The following is a 9,523-nucleotide window of genomic DNA, read 5'->3' as shown; positions in this document are numbered from 1 at the left end:
TATTCAAGCAAACTTTTTATTCTATGCTTTATCTTTCAGCATATTTATATTCATAATATCTAACAATTCCCTCTGTTTTTAAACATACTCAAAACATTTTATATAAAAAACACATTAAGAAACAAAACCTTTAGTCTTTTTTGATACAAGTCAAAATGCAATTTTACATAGTTAATACAATGAAAACATGTATTACTACCAAACCTGAATGTATTTAACAACATTTCCTTTTGCAGACCATTCTGTGAAAATATTTTATCAGTTATGAGCTGTGTCTGTTTTAATTTTACTTGATTAATTTATTATTTTGCAATCACATAATTTAATTTATGACTTAGAATTGTTTCATTAACTCTTTGCAACTGTTGAATTAACTATAAGAGACAGTAACCATGTGCTACTGCAAGCATTTATACACTACTGAAAACACACAATTTCAATGTCATTTTAACCATAACATTGTGGTCATGTCTTTGAACTGCCCATTAACATCTTGGTTGAATACTGATTACAATGTATCCTGATCAGTATGTATTTACACAGACTGTTTGCTATTTATGCATTTCAATCTAGTAGGTACCCTGGACCCATTTTTTAAAACTTGTTTTTTCACACATATTTATTACTAGACATTCATTTAATTTGTACTGAATTCTTCTGCATTTGTACATACAAAGACTATCATTTGTACTGAATTCTTCTGCATACAATGACTATAAAGTACATTTAGTCTAATCTTACAAATTTAATAACATTAATATTAAGCAAAATCTTGGAAAATGTTTGTCTCTTTAGAAATATCTAGTGGAATTGCCACCAAATGCATATGTCCTGTTATTTTAAACTACATACTCAGCAATTAAAATATTCATGCTTTTTTTATACCAACATTGTTTTGTCAAAAACATATTGAAAATAGTGACCATTCTTGCTATTAGAAACATTTATGCATTTTGCATATCTTTATTCTGTCTTGTATAGCTTTATCAATTTTAAGCCATCTCTTGTTTTTTAAACCATCTCTTGTATAGCTTTACAATTTAACTGGTTGTAAATACAATTTAATTCTAAACAATACAATAATAACCATTATGATAGCTATTAACAACTTGTAAAATATCTTATCCTGTCAGGTTTAATCCTGTTTACCAGTATTTCTAATACACTAATACCTGTTTTTCCCTCCCATAAAAGAGTATTGTCAAGAAGGAATGAGATATTTCTTCCTGTAGCTTTATTTTAGAACCTTATTATTTATTTTTTTCAGTAGCTTTATTTCTGACACTTGTTGTTTATTTTTTCTGTAGCTTCATTTCAGACCCTTGTGCAGTACTGCTTATACAGTCAGTGTAAAACTGAGAAACTGCCCCTCCCCCTGTAGTACTTCAGCACTGTTTTCCTGCCCTATGCTGTGAGAATAGAATGTATGTCATCTACATTTGTTTTATTAGGTTACTAAATAAAGCTTTCACTGTATATTACCTCTAGTAGGTATTTACACCCTCCTGCACAATTGATTTGAACTGTATATATATATATACTCTAGCCCATTTTTTATTTAAATATGTTTTTTTTTTGTCCTTTTAACATTTACTTGCAAACAGATTATAAGTGGCATCTATGCACAATTGTGACATTTTATTACAATTACCAAATAGTGTTGCCTGTAAACATTTTAATAATAATGTTTAATAACAATGATGCTTTAGAAAAACTCAAGCTACTTGTCTGGCAATCAGTCTTGTTGTTTATCTTATCTTTCCAACATTTCCTGTAACTATTCATTCAGTCTAGGAAGGTCAGAGCTCACATTTCATACTCTGTAAACTATAATTAATTCTTTTGGCATTTTTCCTTTAATGTGATTGTGATTTGCATAACTATGCATTTATACTACATTACAATTAGCTTACATGGATTTCAATATTTTTTATTATTTATCTATTTAACTATTTAACTGTCCTGCCATTAATTTTACAAAAACTGTTTGAATAATACCATCTGTGATTTTCTTTTTAAAATTCAGAACTTTAACTGTTTGGTGTTACTATAGATATTAGTTTAACCAACACATTTATATTTATATTATTTATATTTGCTGTTGTCTGTCTGTTATTCTTGTGTATTGTAACAGATGTACTCTAGATGAAAAGAACACACATGCATGTCTGTCTTGTATATGTATATCTTTATACAAGCATGTCATGTCTTGTGACTTTAAATTTTTATTCTTATTAACTATTTTCATTTAATTTTATGCACTATAACTGTTTTGTTTACCTTTTGATTATGCCAAGAATGGCATTCATATGCTTCACTTTACTGTAGTACTGAAAAATGTCTTGCTTTAACTGAATGAAAGTAAAACATTTAAAAATGATTTGTCCAGACATCAGATCCTACCATCCTACCATGTAATTTTAACCATTTTCAAAACATAAACATATTATAAAATATATTTATTTTGCACAGATTAGCTGTGTATGCAGGAAATTTTTAGTCTTTGTCAGTTCAGCTAATTTATTTCCTTTATCCTGCAACTGCTGTTGAATAGTTTCCTGTAATATTGTATGGTCTTTCTGACATTTTTTAGTAAGCTGTTCTGCTGAATTTGAAACTCCTATGCCCTTTTGAAAAGATGTGTGTATAACTTGTCTAAGCTTCCTGAACTCATTGTGTCTGTCTTTTAGAAGTTTGTTACATTTCTTTGTAACAAAATGTACTAGAGTTTCTATCAGTAACTGATTTGACTGTTGTTGCAACTCTGAAATAAACCTTTTACATCTAGTGACAGAACATAACTGTCTAACATTTGAATATAATGTCAACATATTAACTTTTCTTGGTTCTTTACCTTTACAATTTTTGTCTGTATAGTCTAACCTTTGGATAATGTCATGCATTGTATTTTTATGACATTGTACACACAAACATTTTTATACCACACATGATTTTATTTCAGATACCAGTCAAATATTATAATCCATTTGCATAATGCCTTACTATCAAATTGCAATCCATTTGCATAATGCCTTACTATTAACTTGCCCTAATAAGGTTTTACATTTGCTAATATGCTGTATATACATTTATTCTGTTATTATTATTACCTCTATGGCATTCATACTGTATGTAACACAGAATAATTTTCTTACCAGTCAACAGACAGGCAGATGGCCAAGCTGCTTTACTGTAGATGGTTGAAAAGTTTCTGTAGTCACTTGTGAAGTTGGTACAGCAAAACTGGCAGATTCAGTCTTACAACCTCGTCTTGTACCTTTTCTGGAGAATTTATGGAACTGCTCCACCTTCCTGGAATGCAGTCTCACCGGATTTAGACGTCTATTAAACTGTATTGCTACAAACTGTATTGCTACAAACTGTTGAGAACTGTAGAAATCTGAAGTACTTCACATAAACATTACTGTGCTTTTACAGGAGTGACATTACCCATTCACTCCCCCTGTTTTTGGATACAGGCTAGGAACGTTGTCAAAGGATCACCATTGAAAAATTATATTGAGCTGCTCTGCTTACTGCTTGCTGTGGGATTTGAAGTCTTCTTAAGACACACAGACTTGCTGTGCTGTTTACTGCTGAATCAGAGACACATCATGACTCCATCTGTAGTCTGTTTAAAGTACCAAGCCTTTCAAATTGCACATTGATAAAGAAATATATTTTGCAGCTATAAGCACAGTCATAGATAACTTATTTTATAACAAACCACACGTAGTCTGTCAGATTTGTAGCATATATTTACAAAGTTTTCCTTCATTACAGATATGAATGATGACTTCTACAAAATACCTCTCTCTGTCCTTTTCTCTGTCCTTCTCTCACATAACTGAATTACTACAATAGCTAAATACAGAGCTAGTCATGCACACAAGAGGTTGTTATTTCCTCAGTATATTTTTCTGGCCTTCTATGGGAAGTCACATAATGTGTGTTTTTAGGCTTTTCTATTGTCCTTTGTGATGTAAGCACTTTTGCTGATGTGAGGATGCTATTCTGAAAGGAAACATCTGTATAAGCTGTTCCTACTGGAAAAACATCAATATTGCTGAATTTATAAAAAAGGATGTCTGTTAATAGATATTTGTTCTGAAACATGAGAAATATATATCTTGTTTTTCAATATTGCTGTTTTTGATGCTGTGAAGAGAAGCTCTGTTATATATAGTATGAATGATTTTATTGTTAAACTCTATACATATAAGCAACTTTTCTATGCTTTATCTTTCAGCATATTTATATTCATAATATCTAACAATTGATTGTTAGATATTATGAATATAAATATGCTGAAAGATAAAGCATAGAATAAAAAGTTTGCTTGAATATATGTATAGAGTTTAGCAATGTAAAATGTGCATTCATACTATATGTATAACAGGCTTCTCTTCACAGCATCAAAAAGAAAAGCCTAACAAAGCAATATTGGAAAACAAGGATTATATGATTTTCTCATGTTTTTGTTTGTCATCTTCTTCTGTGTCTGAATGATCTACATATTTAGGTTTTTCAATCTCTTTTTTTAGCTGTTGCCTAGCTATTCCTTCTGCCTGTTCTATCAAATGTTTCGGATTTACAGGTGAAACTGTTTGAAAATCTACCGGGCATACTTTCCCTTTTCCTGTATATTGATGGCTCTTATGTTTTATGACTGTATAAAATTGAAGGAATATTGGAAATTAATCAATGATTTTTTGCAGGCCCTTTTTACAGATAATTTCATTGTTTCTAAATCACTTATATTATTTAACACACCTGTTCTTAAAAGTGTTAAAAAAGTTAAACTTCCCTTATTATGGTCTATTCTAGCAGTGGCTAGAAAAATAATAACCAGAAATTGGATTTCAGATACCCCTCCTTCATTTAATGAATTTAAAAATGTTATGACTGAAGTGTGTCATATGGAATTGATGACAATAAAATCAAGAACTGCTAGAAAAACATCTTATTATATTATATGGGATACTTTACAAAACCTGTTAAAAAATCTTAGTCTCAATAGCATGACATTATAGTTTAATCAATTGATTTGATTTGTAGTGGATGTCTTTGTAAATACGTTGGTTATTTTATTGAATGTTATAACTCTTTCTATTTTAATTGTTTGTATAAAATTGTTATGATATTTATTTTGTATGTTAAAAACAATAAACTTGTTTTAAAAAATAAAGAAAATGCATGCTAACACCAGGTCTACTATACACCTATTTCAAATGGCTAACAGAAAATGCATGCTAACAGAGTTCCTAATATTCATCCATTTCAAACGGTTATCAGAAAATGCATGCTAACCAAGTCCTATTATTCACCGATTTCAATTGGTTATCAGAAAATGCATGCTAATACAGTTCCTATTATTCACCTATTTCAAATGGTTATCAGAAAATGCATGTTAACACAAGTCATCTTATTCACAGATTTCATATGGTTATCACCAAATGCATGCTAACACAAGTCCTATTATTCACCTCTTTCAAATGGTTGTCAGAAAATGCATGTAACACAAGTCCTATTATTCACCTATTTCAAATGGTCATCAGAAAATGCATGCTAACACAAGTCCTGTTATTCACCGGTTTCAAATGGCTATCAGAAAATGCATGCTAGCATCAGTCCTATTATTTACCTATTTAAAATGGCTACCAGAAAATGCATGCTAACACAAGTCCTATTATTCACCGATTTCAAATGGTTCTCAGAAAATGCATGCTAACACAATTCCTATTAGTCACCTATTTCAAATGGTTCTCAGAAAATGCATGATAACACAAGTCTTATTATTCACCTATTTCAAATGATTATCAGAAAATGCATGCTAACACCAGTCCTATTATTCACCTATTTCAAATGGCTATCAGAAAATGCATGCTAACACAAGTCCTATTATTCACCGATTTCAAATGGTTATCAGAAAATGCATGCTAACACAAGTCCTATTATTCACCGATTTCAAATGGTTATCAAAAAATGCATGCTAACACAAGTCCTATTATTCACCGATTTCAAATGGTTATCAAAAAATGCATGCTAACACAAGTCCTATTAGTCACTGATTTCAAATGGTTATCAAAAAATGCATGCTAACACAAGTCCTATTATTCACCGATTTCAAATGTTTATCAAAAAATGCATGCTAAAACAAGTCCCATTATTCATCTATTTCAAATGGTTATCAGAAAATGCATGCTAACAGAAGTCCTATTATTTACCTATTTCAAATGGTTTTCAGAAAATGCATGCTAACAGAAGTCCTATTATTCACCTATTTCAAATGTTTTTCAGAAAATGCATGCTAACACAAGTCCTATTATTCACCGATTTCAAATGGTTATCAGAACATGCATACTAACACAAGTTCTATTATTCACCTATTTCAAATTGTTATCAGAACACTATAGTAAATCTATCCCTATTTGTATCCCTGTGTCCCCCCAATAGTTTAGTGTTTGTCCATATTTCTTGCCCTAAAAGGTTGGTTGTACGATCCACATTCAGTCTACAGGTTTCACTACCAGGAACACTGGTGCACTTTTGTGAAAGTCATTTAATTGAATCACTGTACAGTGGAGATAAGGAAATATATCTTTTTTTCCACTGTAGTGCAAACTCAAAGTTAGTATATATATATGTACCGAAGATGTGTCAAAGTAAAATACATGTGCCCCCACAACCAAGCTACTTATATATATTAAATCTGTGATCACACTGCAGTGGGGAAAAGGATATATTTGCTTATCCCCACTGTTCCGTGATAGAGTTAAATGACTTTCGCAAAAGTGCACTTTTGGATAAGTGCACTTTCATTAAATTGTGTGTCTGCTTTATGTTCTTCGAAGAAATGAGTTTTCGAAAAATATAAGTAGACCCATGTACACATACTGTATATGTTTGTGTGTGTGTGTGTGTGTGTGTGTGTGTGTGTGTGTGTGTGTGTGTGTGTGTGTGTGTGTGTGTGTGTGTGTGTGTGTGTGTGTGTGTGTGTGTGTGTGTGTGTGTGTGTGGGTTTACCGATAGAGCTACAAAAATACAGACACATAAGTTCAATCCTTATTGTTAATTGGGAGTTGATCAAGTTACATTTCATCTTACCCAGTCATTAAAAACTCTGCTCATTCAGCAGCTGCATTAGGAAGAGCAAAATGTACCCCCCCGTGAAAGCCCATGTTAATGTCTGTTCTAGAAGTTTGATGAGGTGGAAGTCAATAGACTCAGGTGCAATAAGCAGCCCATCAATATATCACAGCTTGACAAATTACAATGTAGTGACACAGACAGATGCAGCTTTTTGTTTAAACCACAAACCATTGAGCGGACATTTAAACAAAATTTTTCCAAGGACAAAGCAAGAGTTGGCCACCATCTGGAATTTGCCTTTTTCCCCTGTTGTGGGATCACAGAGTTGGTATATTTAGTTGAGGAGGGTTATAGCCCCCCTCCTGGGTAGGTTTTAAATTTTATCTTTTTGATGATCGCAAGGTTGGCCTACTGTTGTTTTACCATGGGAAAATTTTTCATTAAAATTCCATTTGATATTTTGAGATTTCAACAAATAGGGTTCGATGAATAGGGATTTGATTGGAAGTGGTTTTGATTAAGTAATGTAGATCCTATTTATAGATCTGTCTACAAATACATGTGTGTGTGTGTGTGTGTGTGTGTGTGTGTGTGTGTGTGTGTGTGTGTGTGTGTGTGTGTGTGTGTGTGTGTGTGCATGTATATGCGTGTGTGTGTGTGTGTGTGTGTGTGTGTGTGTGTGTGTGTGTGTGTGTGTGTGTGTGTGTGTGTGTGTGTGTGTGTCACAAACAAATTGTTAGCTGTGGTTGTGACAAATGGCAACATGGGCAATCTCCCAGATAGTGAATCTTCAAATCAACCAAGGTTACCAGAACTTGCCAGAGATTTGGGATGCCATTGCTAGACATAAAATGGCCTTAATGGTCATTAGCCTAATACACTTGTATAAAAAAAGGGAAAAGAAAAGAAAAACATACAACATGCTGCTTTGTTTTTGCATACTAAATAATTACTTATTTTCCTACAAAATCCCTCAAACGGCTATGCTAACTCCTTGTTTTACACACACACACACACACACACACACACACACACACACACACACACACACACACACACACACACACACAAACTCACAAAGAACACAGAAAAAGTGTTTGGAAGTGTTTAATGCAGCAGAGATGCAAACTTTGCAGCATAAATTATTGTCAACACTTGAGCCCAACATCACTGAGCTGTAAAGACCATTCAGCATCTCTTCTAATGATGTAAATATCCCCTAATAACTTGTGCCCAGGGCAGCTACCCCCTTAAACCCCTTTCTAGATAAAGCTTTGCCTAGTAATCCATAGGAGACACCCAGATGACACATGAATTTGAGAAGCACCTATTAATATAATTTTGCATATAATATAATATAATATAATATAATATAATATAATATAATATAATATAATGTTTAACACCACTGAGCTGCAGAGACTGCCTGGGTAAGTAATGCTATTCTTTTATTCTTTTACCAGCTCCCTTCCTCCATCAGTAAAGTGTTCCCTTTCAGAATTGTATGCATCCATGCACTACACAACATACATTACTGATTAACAACACAGGTGCAGTCATTTAGTGGTCTAATATATTTAAAAATAGAACTTAAGTCCATCCAGGTTCAGTTTATTTACAAGTATGACTTACAGGTACAGTGTATTTACAGGTACACATTATTCAGTTACACTGTACTTTCAGATACAGCTTGGGCAGAACTTATATACAGCTGCAACAGGTACAGATTATTTACAGACAACTCCTTAGAAACAGAGCCACGTTAATTTTCTTTCCACATCATTATATTTCTTTACTCTGTAACTGTTTATCAACCAGTGTTCACTTACCTCAGTAGACTGCACATATAAGTAGTACCTTGTTTATGAAACAGCCGCAGAAATGCACACAACCCGCCTCAAAACACAAAATAACCATTTAGTCACAAAACTGTAAGATACCTGTCAAATTAGCCAAGACATTCACTATAATTTTAGCAATGAAACAGTATCAAAACATTCTGTACATCTGTATTTAGATAAGATATCATCAGCTACAAATGAACACGCCCACATCCTGTATTGACACTTGCAATGTTAATGGCTTCTGAAATGCAAAATTTGCTTAGTAAAAGTGAATTAGAGAATTCCAGTAGAATATATGGCATCAGACCAAGATATATAAAAATTACAGCACAAATAGCTCCGAAATCCTTGGCACGCAGCATAAAAAAGCTTGTTTACAGCAGCTGCAACTACACTGTGGAATATATGTGAAGTATAATGTTTATTATCTTAATATAGTTTGATTAGTTTTATATGAAGGTAAATTTGCCTAAATCACAAGTGATAATTCAATAAAGGTGTTTGGAAAAAAATATATACAACTGCATAAAGGTGAGTTATAACTAATCTGGATAGCTGAGCTCTCAGCTATACTGAAGGAAGGAGTA

The 9,523-nt window shown here is 32.5% G+C and overlaps 1 protein-coding gene across 1 annotated transcript in view; it reads right to left on the bottom strand.

The window, feature by feature from the left end:
* LOC122812365 (beta-1,3-galactosyltransferase 2-like) overlaps positions 1-9,051 on the bottom strand; it is a 79,310-nt gene extending 70,259 nt beyond the window's left edge. The window contains exon 1 of the mRNA XM_044084799.1: positions 8,922-9,051. The gene's annotated coding sequence lies outside the window, so the exon portion shown is untranslated. The remainder of the gene's footprint in view (positions 1-8,921) is intronic.
* Positions 9,052-9,523: the final 472 nt, after the last annotated feature.

The sequence above is a fragment of the Protopterus annectens genome, chromosome 9.part0, assembly GCF_019279795.1.
Source record: "Protopterus annectens isolate FY-2018-M chromosome 9.part0, PAN1.0, whole genome shotgun sequence".
Lineage (NCBI taxonomy): Eukaryota > Metazoa > Chordata > Ceratodontiformes > Protopteridae > Protopterus > Protopterus annectens.
The sequence above is the reverse complement of the archived record's forward strand: the minus strand, read 5'-3'. Positions and strand labels throughout refer to the sequence as shown.